Genomic DNA, 17,555 nt, shown 5'->3' on the forward strand with positions numbered 1-17,555 from the left:
GGCATATTGACACTATTGATCTAAAACAAAGCTAATAATTTTCTTCCTTTACCCAAAGTCCCAGTCAGCGTTCTTAAGATAATAATGTCAGGTTCCTAAAAGGACACTAGAGTCTTTATATTTTCCATTTGTGAGATATAATTTAATTTGATTTTAGCAAGCAGCATTTGAATTTCCATTGCACAGGGTGGTACTAACTAAATGATAATACAAGTCATATTAAATCTCTTATATTTGGGCATTAGGAAGATGATCTGGGTACCAAAATAGGATATTATACTTTAGACAGCATATTGGTTTTCTGGGTACCTTTTACAAATAACCACCAACATAGTGGCTTAAACAACTCAAATGTATTATCTCACAGTCCTGTAGGTCAGAAGTCTGACACAGGTCTCAATGGGCTAAAATCAAAGTGTCTCCAGGCTGCATTCCTTTGCAGAGGCTTTAGAGAAGAATAATTTCCTGCTCATTAGGGTTGTTGATAGAATTCAGTTTCTTGCATTTGAGTGAATGAAGTCCCCATTTTGTTGCTAGTTATAAACTGAAGGCTGTTCCCAACTTCTAGAGGCCACCACATTCCTTGGCTTGTGGCCCCCTCCTTCCATTTTCAAAGCCAGCAGCAGTGGGTCGAGTCCTCACGTTGAATCTCTCCCAACGCTTCCGTCTCATCGCTCTCTGACCACAGTGGGGAAAGAGTCTCCAATTTTAAGGACGCACCTGAGTAGACTGGGTATCTCCCAATGATCCAGGATAATCTCCCCATCTTAAGGTCAATAGTCTTAATCATATCTACAAAGTCTATTTTGCCATGTAAGGTTCTGGGTGTCAAGGTATGGACATCTGTGGGCAACCATAATCCTGCCTACCATGTACATTAGATAACAGTTCTGTAACTAAAAATGGAATTATTTAGAATTGGCAGCTTGAAAACTCAAGGTAAAAAGGGTCTAAAAAAGTGTTCTATCATTTGCTTAAATTGTTAAATGGTGGGTTGCAGAAACACAACCAGCTTTTGACAGCATTTCTTCTCCTCCCCAAATTTGGTTATTTTATTTTTGCTTTAATCTTTATTTAATCTTTGGTTAGGATTCTTCAGAATAACAAAGGCTGTACTTTTGTCCATTTGTAAATAATGACTGCATCTACCCCCCCACCCCCCGCAAAGTGACAGCCATTGCAATGGGGCAGATAAAAATGGGAGATTTTCTTCTTGCTATTCTTAAAGCAAAACACTGCCATTTAAATGGAAACCAAATTAAAATAGAGATACTAGATAGTTTAAGAGGCAAATGTTGCCTTTCTTTGCTGTCTCTTACCCATAAACTTCAGCGTGTGATCTGTAGACAGACTGGCAATATTGTCTACTGTCTTTTATCATCCTCCCAAAAGCAGTTGATTATCTTGGAAGGGCTTCAAAAGCAATTAAGAAAATCCCTTATGTCAAGTTACGTTTCAGACAGGATAAATTAGATGTATGGGGAAATGTCCTGATAAAGTACTCGAGAAATAATGAATCTGTGTACAATTTGTAATTGCTCCTACAGAAAATTTAGAGGCTGTTAACCTGAGACTGGGCGCTCAGAGATGGGTTTTTTTTTCCTCTCATTACAAATGCAAATGCCTTATGAAATTGAGCCCAGAGCATTTTTAAATGTCCAAAATGTAATTCAAAACATTGTTTATTACATTTCTGTCCTGGCTCTTTACCGCATCACAAGCTTCTTTGTAAACGCTGATTTTTAAGCCAGGGGGTCTGAAAAAATGAAATGAATGACAATGAAAAAATGGCCGATTTGACTCACTAATGTGGAACAGGTCCTAAAGGGCAGCTCTGCTCCAGAAAGAAGGGTGAGGGTTAGCACCAATGGCCACAAAAGGATGGTGATGGATGGTGATTGAAAAGACGTTGATTTGTTAAGTGTCCATGAGATTATTGCGTTTGGTTTCCACTTTATGCATTAAAGTTAGACAGATGATCTTCAATCTGCATAACCCCATCCCTGTGACTCCAGAACAATACAGGCTCCATGGATGGCCCATAATGAGTTGGTGGGGACAGAGATTGGTGGGTTAGGTGCTGGAGCCTGGGGATACTCTGTCAAAAATAGGTATCTAGTTAGAATACTTTTATTATCACAATGCTAGGAAATTCAAATGCAATTTCCTTCCCTTATGAACTGCTATTCCCTTCTGAGTAAAGTGATTTCAACTCTTCCAAACTACTTGGATTTTATCTCCCATTTCCTAACTTTTGAAGTACGGGTGTACCCGTTGCTAATTTTCCTCCCATGATAAACATTAGCAAGTGGGAAGTTATTAGAAGGTTATTATACAATATTCATAGACCGCTTTTATTTGTGAAAGTGTTTGAAGGTCTCTTAAATATGAACTGTTTCCAAATAACCTTGGGCTCATTTTTCATCTTGATCCAAATCCCATGGAAGCAAACCAATCATGAAGCTCTCTGAAAAGTCACTGGAAGCCCCAGGCTCAGAACCCAGCTGTGGAGCATGAACTATTAGGTTCTGTGCTGCTGGAAGCTTTGAGTAACTGAACCACAGGGACTGATGCTCATTTAGGAATCAAAGTTGGTGCTTTGTTTCCAGAAGCCTTTGCCTGAGCTGAGGAAAGTAGACTAAACCTCTCATAGGAGTTCAGATTGTATAGACTTTACTTTTTACACAGTTGCTTTTGAGATGGTTCAACAAAGTGATGTCTTTTCTGTTTAAAGAATAGGGAACAATAACAACAGCAAAGCCAGTGAAAAACAAACTGCAGGGTATTCCCATCCACAGAACAACTCTGATTTCTAAGTTTGTCTTCGTTAATGTTCTATCCATTGGCATTCGTCCATGTTCTCTCTTGGTGAGCTGTTTCCCGCTCCTATCCTCAAATACCATCGCAGGTCGAAACTGAGACCTCTGCATTATTTCTCTTGCCTTGATCTACCTTCCTCTGATTTACAGCTTTATCATACTCCTTTCTACTTCTCATCAAAGCATGTTTGTCCTGATTCTCTCCAGAGTCAGCAGCCAACATAATAATAGTATTGCTTACTAAGTGCTTTATTTGTAATAATCTTCTTATCCTCAAAATAACCCTCTTGGGTAGTTACTATTCTTGTGCTCATTTTACAAATGGAGGTAAGGGAGACAGTGATGAAAAATGATAAGCATGTTGTTTAAGTCTCACAGCTGGCAAGTGATGGAGTCAGGATTCATGCCCAGGTGATCTGGCCCCAGAGCCCCTGCTGTTCACCTCTGCTTTTCACTGGTTGTCAGAACTGGGAGAACTAATTGTTGCTTTAGGTTAGATCCTAAATGTAGATTCTGACATTTCAATGGCTGTTGGATCTAGGGCAAGTTAACTAACTTCTCTGAGCTTTAGTTTCCTCAGCAGTAAAATAGGGATATTTGTGTGAAAAAAACAGAGATAACCCCTATAAACATTCATGGCTATAGTAGGTCCTTGAGAAAATTTAGTGTTAGCTAACCCTTTCCTTTCCTTAATGTTCTCTCCTTAATGATATAATTTGCAAATGAAATCAGCTGATTTCTGATGTTGATGGGGAAAGTGGTTTACCATGTTGCCTCTCTCTTGTGGTAACATCAAGCATTGTGACTTTTCAGATTGGCGGACTTTTCAACACTTCAATCCATTTAGGCAAGGACTACATCTTCTCTGAAGTTGTACCAAGTCACATAGTCTTAGATGTACTTGTTCTCGATCTGGAAATTTTATATTACACTTACCACCTGCTCACTGCTATGTCTTCAGGAAATGTTTTTTTTGTTTGTTTGTTTGTTTTTTTTTTGCGATACGCGGGCCTCTCACCGTTGTGGCCTCTCCTGTTGCGGAGCACAGGCTCCGGACGTGCAGGCTCAGCGGCCATGACTCACGGGCCAGCCGCTCCCCGGCATGTGGGATCCTCCCGGACCGGGGCACGAATCCGCGTCCCCTGCATCGGCAGGCGGACTCTCAACCACTGCGCCACCAGGGAAGTCCTTCAGGAAGTGTTTTGAAGCAGGAAATGAAGTGGAGCGGCAACCACCTGCTTGTGGGTTTGTGTCATATCATGAAGAGCTGGTGGGCTGGTCTGGTGCTCCAAGAATGGCAATGACCCATGGAAAATGCTTTGGCAGAAGTCAGCAGATTCCCTGGCCATGGGACCAGCTGTTTCTAACTACACACTATGTAGTTACACTGCACACTACGTGGTGGGAAGTTCCCTTTCCAAGTTCTGGGAACCACACGGGCTATTAATTTTATGACAGTAAATATAACTGCAGGTATCTGTGTGCAAGACTGGGTTGCAGGATAAACATGATGAATTATCCACTTTCTGGGGATGAAATGGAAAGTTATCTTTTTTGTTACACTTAACACAATAGCCAGTAGAATGCACAGGCCTTTGCCAAGTTTTAGTCACACTTATTTATATGAGATAAGAAGAATATGAAAAGTTCATTATATTGTATTTGAATATCTCCTCAAATAAGCCCTTATATTAATTTCATCTTCATTTTGATGAATCTTTGTCTCTATGCCCCATCTTTACTTAGCTTTACCATATGTAACTCTGAGCACGTTAATCCACAGCCTTTTATTGAGTATCTACTAAGTAATTTCCTGTGCACATGGGAATATAAAGAGGAACAGAGCATGATCCCTGTCCTGAGTGATCTTGAAATCTAATAAGAGCTAAGAATCAAACATGTAAAAATGCTACATAAACATATTAATATTTTTGAAACAGCTACTTGCAAACTACCAATTATTTAGATATCCTTTCAGAGATAGCCTGTGTATATATAGATTGAGCATATATATATATACATACTCTTTTTAAAAAGTAACAGTTAAAAGCATGCCATATGTACTGTTATGGTCCTTGTTTTTTTTCACTGGTAATATGTCTTATAACTCATTTCATAGCTGTGCATATATATCTGCTACATTATTTTTAATAGCTTCATAGGATCCCATTATATGGAAACCAGCTATTTTCTATTATTACCTTATTGTTGTTGTTTTTTTTTACATCTTTATTGGAGTATAATTGCTTTACAACGGTGTGTTACTTTCTGCTTTATAACAAAGTGAATCAGTTATACATATGTTCCCATATCTCTTCCCTCTTGTGTCTCCCTCCCTCCCACCCTCCCTATACCACCCGTCTAGGTGGTCACAAAGCACGGAGCTGATCTCCCTGTGCTATGCGGCTGCTTCCCACTAGCTATCTATTCTACGTTTGGTAGTGTATATATGTCCATGCCACTCTCTCACTTTGTCACAGCTTACCCTTCCCCCTCCTCATATCCTCAAGTCCATTCTCTAGTAGATCTGTGTCTTTATTCCTGTCTTACCCTAGGTTCTTCATGACATTATTTTTTCTTAAATTCCATATATATGTGTCAGCATATGGTATTTGTCTTTCTCTTTCTGACTTACTTCACTCTGTATGACAGACTCTAGGTCTATCCACCTCATTACAAATAGCTCAATTTCGTTTCTTTTTATGGCTGAGTAATATTCCATTGTATATATACGCCACATCTTCTTTATCCATTATATGTGGCACATCTTCTTTATCCATTCATCCGATGATGGACACTTAGGTTGTTTACATCTCCTGGGTATTGTAAGTAGAGCTGCAATGAACATTTTGGTACATGACTCTTTTTGAATTATGGTTTTCTCAGGGTATATGCCCAGTAGTGGGATTGCTGGGTCATATGGTAGTTCTATTTGTAGTTTTTCAAGAAACCTCCATACTGTTCTCCATAGTCCTGTACCAATTCACATTCCCAACAGCAGTGCAAGAGTGTTCCCTTTCCTCCACATCCTCTCCAGCATTTATTGTTTCTAGATTTTTTGATGATGGCCATTCTGACTGGTATGAGATGATATCTCATTGTAGTTTTGATTTGCATTTCTCTAATGATTAATGATGTTGAGCATTCTTTCGTGTGTTTCTTGGCAGTCTGTATATCTTCTTTGGAGAAATGTCTATTTAGGTCTTCTGCCCATTTTTGGATTGGGTTGTTTGTTTTTTTTGTTATTGAGCTGCATGAGCTGCTTTTAAATTTTGGAGATTAATCCTTTGTCAGTTGCTTCATTTGCAAATATTTTCTCCCATTCTGAGCGTTGTCTTTTGGTCTTATTTATGGTTTCCTTTGCTGTGCAAAAGCTTTGAAGTTTCACTAGGTCCCATTTGTTTATTTTTGTTTTTATTTCCATTTCTGTAGGAGGTGGGTCAAAAAGGATCTTCCTGTGATTTATGTCATAGAGTGTTCTGCCTATGTTTTCCTCTAAGAGTTTGATAGTTTCCAGCCTTACATTTGGGTCTTTAATCCATTTTGAGCTTATTTTTATGTATGGTGTTAGGGAGTGATCTTATCTCATACTTTTACATGTACCTGTCCAGTTTTCCCAGCACAACTTATTGAACAGGCTGTCCTTCCTCCACTGTACATTCCTGCCTCCTTTATCAAAGATAAGGTGACCATATGTGCATGGTTTATCTCTAGGCTTTGTATCATGTTCTATTGATCTATCTTTCTGTTTTTGTGCCAGTACCATACTGTCTTGATTACTGTAGCTTTGTAGTATAGTCTGAACTCAGGGAGCCTGATTCCTCCAGCTCCGTTTTTCATTCTCAAGATTGCTTTGGCTATTCGGGGTCTTTTGTGTTTCCATACAAATTGTGAAATTTTTTTGTTCTACTTCTTTGAAAAATGCCAGTGGTAGTTTGATAGGGATTGCATTGAATCTGTAGATTGCTTTGGGTAGTAGAGTCATTTTCACAATGTTGATTCTTCCAATCCAAGAACATGGTATATCTCTCCATCTATTTGTATCATCTTTAATTTCTTTCATCAGTGTCTTATAATTTTCTGCATACAGGTCTTTTGTCTCCTTAGGTAGGTTTATTCCTAGATATTTTATTCTTTTTGTTGCAATGGTAAATGGGAGTGTTTTCTTGATTTCACTTTCAGATTTTTCATCGTTAACGTATAGGAATGCCAGAGATTTCTGTGCATTAATTTTGTATCCTGCTACTTTACCAGATTCATTGATTAGCTCTAGTAGTTTTCTGGTAGCATCTTTAGGATTCTCTTTGTATAGTATCATGTCATCTGCAAACAGTGACAGCTTTACTTCTTCTTTTCTGATTTGGATTCCTTTTATTTCTTTTTCTTCTCTGATTGCTGTGGCTAAAACTTCCAAAACTATGTTGAATAAGAGTGGTGAGAGTGGGCAACCTTGTCTTGTTCCTGATCTTAGTGGAAATACTTTCAGTGTTTCACCATTGAGGACGATGTTGGCTGTGGGTTTGTCCTATATGGCCTTTATTATGTTGAGGAAAGTTCCCTCTATGCCTACTTTCTGCAGGGTTTTTATCATAAATGGGTGTTGAGTTTTGTTGAAAGCTTTCTCTGTATCTATTGAGATGATCATATGGTTTTTCTCCTTCAATTTGTTAATACGGTGTATCACATTGATTGATTTGCATATATTGAAGAATCCTTGCATTCCTGGAATAAACCCACTTGATCATGGTGCATGATCCTTTTAATGTGCTGTTGGATTCTGTTTGCTAGTATTTTGTTGAGGATGTTTGCATCTATGTTCATCAGTGATATTGGCCTGTAGTTTTCTTTCTTTGTGACATCCTTGTCTGGTTTTGCTATTAGGGTGATGGTGGCCTCGTAGAATGAGTTTGGGAGTGTTCCTCCCTCTGCTACATTTTGGAAGAGTTTGAGAAGGATAGGTGTTAGCTCTTCTCTAAATGTTTGATAGAATTCGCATGTGAAGCCATGTGGTCCTGGGCTTTTGTTTGTTGGAAGATTTTTAATCACAGTTTCAATTTCAGTGCTTGTGATTGGTCTCTTCATATTTTCTGTTTCTTCCTGATTCAGTCTTGGCAGGTTGTGCATTTCTAAGAATTTGTCCGTTTCTTCCAGGTTGTCCATTTTATTGGCATAGAATTGCTTGTAGTAATCTCTCATGATCTTTTGTATTTCTGCAGTGTCAATTGTTACAACTCCTTTTTCATTTCTAATTCTATTGATTTGAGTCTTCTCTCTTTTTTTCTTGATGAGTCTGGCTAATCTTTTATCAACTTTGTTTATCTTCTCAAAGAACCAGCTTTTAGTTTTATTGATCTTTGCTATCGTTTCCTTCATTTCTTTTTCATTTATTTCTGATCTGATCTTTATGATTTCTTTCCTTCTGCTAACTTTGGGGTTTTTGTTCTTCTTTCTCTAATTGCTTTAGGTGCAAGATTAGGTTGTTTATTCGAGATATTTCCTGTTTCTTAAGGTAGGATTGTATTGCTATAAACTTCCCTCTTAGAACTGCTTTTGCTGCATCCCATAGGTTTTGGGTCATCGTGTCTCCATTGTCATTTGTTTCTAGGTATTTTTAAATTTCCTCTTTGATTTCTTCAGTGATCACTTCGTTATTAAGTAGTGTGTTGTTTAGCCTCCATGTGTTTGTATTTTTTACAGATCTTTTCCTGTAATTGATATCTAGTCTCATAGTGTTGTGGTCGGAAAAGATACTTGATGCAATTTCAAATTTCTTAAATTTACCAAGGCTTGATTTGTGACCCAAGATATGATTTATCCTGGAGAATGTTCCATGAGCACTTTAGAAAAGTGTGTATTCTGTTGTTTTTGGGGTGGAATGTCCTATAAATGTCAATTAAGTACATCTTGTTTAATGTATCATTTAAAGCTTGTGTTTCCTTATTTATTTTCATTTTGGATGATCTGTCCATTTGTGAAAGTGGGGTGTTATAGTCCCCTAATGTGAATGTGTTAGTGTCGCTTTCTCCTTTTATGGCTGTTAGTATTTGCCTTATGTATTGAGGTGCTCCTATGTTGGATGCATAAATATTTACAATTGTTATATCTTCTTCTTGGATCAATCCCTTGATCATTATGTAGTGTCCTTCTTTGTCTCTTGTAATAGTCTTTATTGTAAAGTCTATTTTTTCTGATATGAGAATTGCTACTCCAGCTTTCTTTTGGTTTCCATTTGCATGGAATATCTTTTTCCATCCCCTCACTTTCAGTCTGTATGTGTCTCTAGGTCTGAAGTGGGTCTCTTGTAGTCAGCATATATATGGGTCTTGTTTTTATATCCATTCAGCCAGTCTGTGTCTTTTGTTCGGAGCATTTAATCCATTTACATTTAAGGTAATTATTGATATGTATGTTCCTATTCCCATTTTCTTAATTGTTTTGGGTTCGTTATTGTAGGTCTGTTCCTTCTCTTGTGTTTCTTGCCTAGGGAAGATCCTTTAGCAGTTGTTTAAAGCTGGTTTGGTGGTGCTGAACTCTCTCAGCTTTTGCTTGTCTGTAAAGGTTTTAATTTCTCCATCAAATCTGAATGAGATCCTTGCTGGGTAGAGTAATCTTGGTTGTAGGTTTTTCTCCTTCATCACTTTAAATATGTCCTGCCAGTCCCTTCTGGCTTGCAGAGTTTCTGCTGAAAGATCAGCTGTTAACCTTATGGGGATTCCCTTGTGTGTTATTTGTTGTTTTTCCCTTGCTGCTTTTAATATGTTTTCTTTGTATTAATTTTTGACAATTTGATTAATATGTGTCTTGGCGTGTTTCTCCTTGGATTTATCCTGTATGGGACTCTCTGTGCTTCCTGGACTTTGGGGTCTCCTTTTTGCAGGCTGCAGGTTTGTAGTTCCCGTTGTTTTTGGTGTCTGTCCCCAGTGGCTAAAGTTGGTTCAGTGGGTTGTGTAGGCTTCCTGGAGGAGGGGACTAGTGCCTGTGTTATGGTGGATGAGGCTGGATCTTGTCTTTCTGGTGGGCAGGTCCACGTCTGTTGGTGTGTTTTGGGGTGTCTGTGGACTTAGTATGATTTTAGGCAGCCTCTCTGCTAATGGGTGGGGTTGTGTTCCTGTCTTGCTAGTTGTTTGGCATAGGGAGTCCAGCACTGTAGCTTGCTGGTCGTTGAGTGAAGCTGGGTGTTAGTGTTGAGATGGAGATCTATGGGAGATTTTCGTCGTTTGATATTACGTGGAGCTGGGAGGTCTCTTGTAGACCAGTGTCCTGAAGTTGGCTCTCCCACCTCAGAGGCACAGCAATGACTCCTGGCTGCAGCACCAAGAGCCTTTCATCCACACAGCTGAGAATAAAAGGGAGAAAAAGTAGAAACAAAGAAAGAGGATAAAAGAAAATAAAATAAGGTAAAATAAAATAAATTTATTAAAATAAAAAATAATTATTAAGAAAAAAAAATTTAATTAAAAACAAACAAAAAAATGGACAGATAGAACCGTAGGACAAATGGTGAAATCAAAGCTATACAGACAAAATCTCACACAGAAGCATACACATACACATTCACAATAAGAGGAAAAGGGGAACAAAATCATAAATCTTGCTCTCAGAATACACCTCTTCAATTTGAGATGATTCGTTGTCTACTCAGGTATTCCACAGATGCAGGGTACATCAAGTTGATTGTGGAGCTTTAATCCGCTGCTCCTGAGGCTGCTGGGAGAGATTTCCCTTTCTATTCTGTGTTCGCAGAGCTCCCGGGGTTCAGCTTTAGATTTGGACCCGCCTCTGCATGTAGGTCGCCGGAGGGCGTCTGTTCTTCGGTCACACAGGACGGGGTTGAAGGAGCAGCTGCTTCGGGGACTCTGGCTCACTCAGGCGTAGGGGAGAGAGGGGCACGGAGGCGGGGCGAGCCTGCGGCGGCAGAGGCCTGCGTGACGTTGCACCAGCCTGAGGCGCGCCGTGCATTCTCCCGGGGAAGTTGTCCCTGGGTCCCTGGATCCTGGACCCTGGCAGTGGCGGGCTGCACAGGCTCCCCGGAAGGGAGGTGTGGAGAGTGACCTGTGCTCGCACACAGGCTTCTTGGTGGCGGCAGCAGTAGCCTTAGCGTCTCATGCACGTCTCTGGGGTCTGCGCTGTTAGCCGCGGCTCGCACCCGTCTCTGGAGCTCCTTTAAGCAACGCTCTTAATCCCCTCTCCTCGCGCACCAGGAAACAAAGAGGGAAGAAAAAGTCTCTTGCCTCTTCGGCAGGTCCAGACTTTTCCCCGGACTCCCTCCCGACTAGCCGTGGCACACTAACCCCCTGCAGGCTGCGTTCACGCCGTCAACCCCAGTCCTCTCCCTGGGCTCCAACCAAAGCCTGAGCCTCAGCTCCCAGCCCGCCCGCCCCGGCGGGTGAGCAGACAAGCCTCTCGGCCTGGTGAGTTTCGGTCGGCACCGATCCTCTGTGCGGGAATCTCCCCGCTATTTCCACCGCATCCCTGTTGCTGCGCTCTTCTCCGCAGCTCCGAAGCTTTCCCCCTTCGCCCCCCGTAGTCTCTGCCCGCGAAGGGGCTTCCTAGTGTGTGGAAACCTTTTCTCCTTCACGCCTCCCTCCCACTGGTGCAGGTACCGTCCCTATTCTTTTGTCTCTGTTTATTCTTTTTTCTTTTGCCCTACCCAGGTATGTGGGGAGTTTCTTGCCTTTTGGGAGGTCTGAGGTCTTCTGCCAGCGTTCAGTAGGCGTTCTGTAGGAGTTGTTCCACTCCTACCGAGTGGAATGTATTTGTGATGGATCTGTGGGGAGGAAGGTGATCTACGCGTCTTACTCTTCCGCCATCTTCCCCTGAAGTCCTACCTTATTGTTTTAATGCCAAACAGATACATTAAACTTGATCAGTCTGTTTACTCTTGGATTTAAATAAATTTTAATTGATTTTTGAATATCTGGTCTTGGGAAAAATTTTAGACACAGAAGTTTGGAACATCACTGAAACAAGTATATATCTTTTCTCTGAAACTATTTTGAAGGGGATGTCGTTTATTGGAATTTATATTCCGTCTTATACGTTAAAAGAGCCGGCTCGTTAAATCACTGTCATATCAACATTAACAACAAATGCCAGGAAAGTATTAAAGGGGTTTTGAGTATGGAGAGACTGTTGGAGCCACGTTTAACAAAGTGAAACCCTCATGTGCCATAGCGCTCAACACAGATGTAACCCCTGCCCCATTGCTCTACCCACATTTTTAAAAAAAAATATTTATTTATTTGGCTGCGTTAGGTCTTAGTTGCGGCATGTGGGATTTTCGTCGCATGTGGGATCTAGTTCCCTGACCAGGGATCAAACCTGGGCCTCCTGCATTGGGAGTGTGGAGTCTTAGCCACTGGACCACCAGGGAAGTCTCTCTACCTACATTTGGAACTGTGGCTTTGGCTTCTTCACTCTTAGGTTTTGTTGTTTGTTTTGTTTTTGGTAAGAACACTTAGCATGGGATTTACCCTCTTAATAAATATTTAATTGTACAATAGAATATTGTTAATCATGGGGACAATGTTGTACAGCAGATCTCTAGAACTTATTTTGCATAACTGAGACTTTATGCCCATTGATTAGCAATTGCCAATTTTCCCCTCCCCTTAGCCCCTGGCAAGCACCATTCTGCTCTCTGCTTCTGTGAGCTCGACTATTTTAGTTACCTCATTTAAGTGGAATCATGCAGTATTTGTCCTTCTGTGACTGGCTTATTTGATTTAGCATAATATCCTTAAGATTCTTCTATGTCACATTGCAGGATTTCCTTCTTTTTAAAGACCAAATAATATTCCATTGTATGATATACCACATTTTCTTTATCCATTATCTGTTGATGAATATTTAGGTTGTTTCTGCATCTTGGCTATTGTGAATAATGCTGCAGTGAACATGAGAGTACAGATATCTCTTTGAGATCCTCATTTCAATTATTTTGGATAAATACTTGGAAGTGAAATTGCTGGATAGCTTGGTAGTTTTATTTTTAATTTTTTGAGGAATCTCCACATAGTTTTCCATAGTGGCTGCACCATTACTACATTCCCACCAACAGTGTTTTAATTTCTCCACGTCCTTGCCAACACTTATCTTTTGTTTTTCTGATAATGGCCATTCTAACAGGTGTGAGATGATCTCATGTGGTTTTGATATACATTTCCCTGATGATTAATGACATTGAGCATCTTTTCATGTACCTGTTAGCCATTTGTATGTCTTCTTTGGAGAAATGTCTATTCAAGTCTTTAGCCAATATTAACATTGGGTTATTAGTTTTTTGATAATAAGTTCTATGAGCTCCTTATATATTTTGGAAATTAACTCCTTATCTGATACGTTGTTTACAAATATTTTCTACCATTCTGTAGGTTGCCTTCTCACTCTGTTGTTTACTTTGCCTCACTCTAGGTTTTGCTGTTGTTATTGTTTGCTTGTTTGTTTTCAGGCAACATAAAAAGAGAAATACACACTGCAGATTTTGTTAACTGGTAACATTCATATTTTTAATTCAACAGTAGCTGATGCTTATAATGATGTTTTGGACATGCTGAGGTGCCTGTATTATTGTTGAAGAAAGATGACATCCATTCTAGTTTATTTTTTCTATATATCTCCTTTATTTTTACCTGTATTTTATTTGAAATTTTTCTCGTGCACTTACTCTTGTGCTAGGTGCTCTACATGCATTATGTCATTGATTCCTCACATCATGTGAGGTACGAATTATTCTATTTTACAGATGAAACAAGCTCAGGGAGACTAAGTAACTCACCCAAGGCACAGCAAGGGGCAGAACTGGAACTGAGATCTACTTGTATCTAAAGCCCTATTATTTCTGTTCTGCCACACTATCTCTAAGTCTTTGAAAACTGTGAATCTGAATGTTATACACACACGTGCAAACATATATGTGCACACCATCCACAGTGTTAACCGGAATAGTAGTCCTCAGCCATTCCAGGTAGCCTTTTGTTGTAGATAGGAGGTTGAGACCTCCACATTGTAACCTTATACTCATCGTTTTACTTAAAAAAACCTGTGGCCAGCAGTGCCAGCAAGTAACCATCTTGATTCATGTGAATTTTATCTCATCTCCGATTTGCCTGCTTTCAGATGGAAGTGATGAAGTGAGGCAGAAGAGTGAATTGATGGAAAAGTCACTGTGTAATATATTCACTATGTGCTTCACTAAGCAAAGAGCCTTGTAGATGTTGTGCATGGTGGGAGCCCATCCACATCTTACTGAAGCCCCCTTTTCTTGAGGAAAAGCCATTCCATGTGGTCTCATGGGACTGAACTCCCCTCCTCCCTGCCTGTGGCCATATGATACATACCTGGGCAGAGTACCGCATTTCCCTGGCCAAAGAGATTGGATCAGAGATGGGCATATCACCCAAGTTGTGCTAATGTGACCTCTCCATGGGACTTTCGCTGTGACTATCAGTAGTTTTCTCTTTTTTCTTAGGAAAAACAGTTGTGAGGGTAAGTGTCAGCAGCTATCTTAGCCACCATGTGTAAGTATTTACCTAAGAATGAAACTGAGAAAAGCAGAACCAAAAGTTTGAGAGAAAGCTTTGAATTCCTAGTGACATCCGTTGAACCCTTTGATTCAGCTGTGCTTAAAGTCAGCTTCATTGCCTTGAACTTCCCAATGATGTAAGTTTTCTTGGAGAAATGGCTCATTCCAGGGCTGGAATTATGAGATGTACATAGGTGCCAGAAAGTGAGGAAGGGCCCAAAGAATAACAGAGGCGAGTTAAAAAGACACGGGAACCCAACTTGAAGGATCGCCCAATGACCAAATCTAAGGCAATTTTAGCAATAAAATAAGATAAAAATAAAATAAAGGTAGTAATGGATTATATCCTATAGAATAAAATATTTGTGAGTCCATACATCAGTAAATAAATAATTGAATAAATAAGTCAGGGAGATGGGACAACTCTTCCTTACAGTAAAATTCCAATTAATAAATGCAGAATGCATGGTGGAAATAGAAACCATTTGCCAAACACCGTGGTAATAATTGTTGCAGGCAATAATCGTTGATGGATGCTATGAGTGGACAAAACTATGATGAGAAAAAGCATATTTGTACAGTCACAAGGTATCATCTCACAAAATAGTTATTTACAAAGGAAAAATTAGTAACCCTATGGTGAAGAAACCTTGCAGGCACCTGCTGGACCAGGTGATCAAAGTTAACATCATAGCAATGGGACATATTGACTCTTGATGCACTGAGTACAACATCACTTCTGTGGTATTCTTACTAAAAATGAATAATCTCAGTCCAAATCATGAGACAATATTAGACAAACTCAAATTGAGAGACTTCTATAAAATAACTGGCTAATATTCTTCAAACTTGTCAAGGTCAAGAGAATAAAGAAAGTTGAGGAATTTTCCTAGGCGGTAGAGACCAAGGAGATACGAAGCCTAAATACAATGTGGGATCCTGAACCAGAAAAGAGATGATTGACAAAATTTGAATCAGGTTTGTGGATTAAGGTATTTTTGTCGATGTTAATTTTCTGGTTTTAATAATTTTATGGCAGTGAACTTGTTTATATTTGGGGAAGCTGGTTCAAGGGAAACCAATATTTTTGTAATTCTTTTGGAAATATAAAATTATTCTAAATAAACGTTATTTCCCTCTTATTATTTTAAGTTATTTTATGTCAGGTTTCTCTCATCTGAAACCAAAAATGTCCTAATTTAATAAAATATACTATTTTGTCTAATTTTCACTTCAACCCTATAATGCCAGGGTTATTATCTTCATTTACAGATCATGAAACTAAGCCTTAGGTAGTTTAAATAATTTTCTAAACATCTCATAGCAAGTGACAGAGCCAGGATTTGAACCTATGTCTATTTGACTTCAAATTTTTATGCATATTAGAAAAATAATCAACCAACTGGATAACTGATCCATCTTTTTTTTTTTTAATTTTTAATTTTTGGCTGCGTTGGGTCTTAGTTGCTGCACATGGGCTTTCTCTAGTTGTGGTGAGCGGGGGCTACTCTTCGTTGTGGTGCTCAGGCTTCTCATTGCGGTGGCTTCTCATGTTGCGGAGCACAGGCTCTAGGTGTGCAGGCTTCAGTAGCAGCAGCATGCAGACTCTGTAGTTGTGGCTCACAGGCTTAGTTGCTTCACAGCATGTGGGATCTTCCTGGACCAGGGCTCGATCACGTGTCCTCTGCATTGCCAGGAAGATTCTTAACCACTGCACCACTAGGGAAGCCCCCATCTTATTTTAAAACATACTGTATTTTCAAAACTCTACCTTGTTCCAGAGAAGCCTTGAGACAGAATACTTGCAACTTGGGTGCAGGTTAGAAGAAATATTGGAAAAATATTAGAAAATGTGTTGGTGTTTGTGCTATAAGCATACAGTAGAACTCTATAATTACCCATGGTGCAGGAGGGCATGCAAATTACTCTCAGTATGGACTTCCTCTGAAAACAATGAACATTTGGCAGACAGTATGATCAAATAAGTCAGATAACTGAGGCATTTTTCCAATGGGATAGATACTTGGTTCAAACCTTTGATGAACTGTTTTTTTTTTTATATGGTAAAGTAGTTTAAATTTAAGGAAAAGCAAACAGTGGGGCATGTTAAAATATCCATTAACTAAACACTCTGAAAGGGTATAAAATGCCTCCAGCTGCCAAAAAACAATTAGGCTGCAAATATGCCTTTGGTTGCCTAACCAGACATTCCCTAAACACTTAGTTCTAATTAATTTTCTTCATTACACAACAATGCCTCTCCTAATTACACTAGAGAAATTCTATAAACCTACTAGCTATTCAAAGTCTTTATTGCACAAATTATTCTGGTAGGTCCCTATTAGAAGCAAATCCTCACTGTCTAATTTGTACATACCTCATCTCGACAGACATGGGCTACTTAGTAAACCCTTGACAGCCAGGCAAACTAGTCTTCTATGTGACAATATTTCAATAGGAGTTTTAGTGTGATGGAACATCAAGGCTGAATAATTGAAAACATACCAAGGTAAAGGTGAAAAGTACAAGCGCAAGAAGCACATAGGGTCTGAAATCATACGCATGTTGCAGAAGTTTTGTGATCCCTGGACCAGCAATAGAGGCTGACTCAGAGGAACAAAACTGTGCTTTCACTGAACTCAAGTGCAAAGGGTAGGCAGTGGCAATCTTCAGCTACAGAGGCAATGTAGCAAGTATAACAATTGGACTGAACGAGTCATAGAACTACAGACTTTTAAGGGTAGGCAAAGGCCCCAAACCTATCACTCAATATGTGAGGAAATCAAGGCCCAGTGAAGGGACATGAGTCAGAACTAGGAGTCCCCAAGTCCCTGACCTGAGCTGTCTATACAGCAGAGTCTGCTCTAGAGAGAGTTAGTATAATTTATCAGAGCCTATTAGCTGACGGCTGACAGTGTTTGTAAATTGCGTCAGAGTTTGATCCTTGCGAAGCCATTTTTGGCTTCCTTTCCTAGCCACATAAAAATCTGTGATCTTAGGGGAGTTCCCTGGTGATCTCGTGGTTAGGATTTGGTGCTTTCACTGCAGAGGCCTGCATTCGATCCCTGGTCAGGGAACCATCCTGCATGCTGCGCAGCGTAGCCAAAATACCAAAAAAAAAAAAAAAAATGTCATCTTAGTTATCACGGTTTTGGAGGATGGCCTGTGGGCCAGTCAGTGCAAATGCATCCCTCGTATTCAGAGCTCAAATC

This window comes from Delphinapterus leucas, chromosome 3, assembly GCF_059928025.1.
Source record: "Delphinapterus leucas isolate spDelLeu-1000000601 "Yukka" chromosome 3, BTC_Dleu_Yukka2, whole genome shotgun sequence".
NCBI classification, from domain to species: Eukaryota; Metazoa; Chordata; class Mammalia; order Artiodactyla; family Monodontidae; genus Delphinapterus; species Delphinapterus leucas.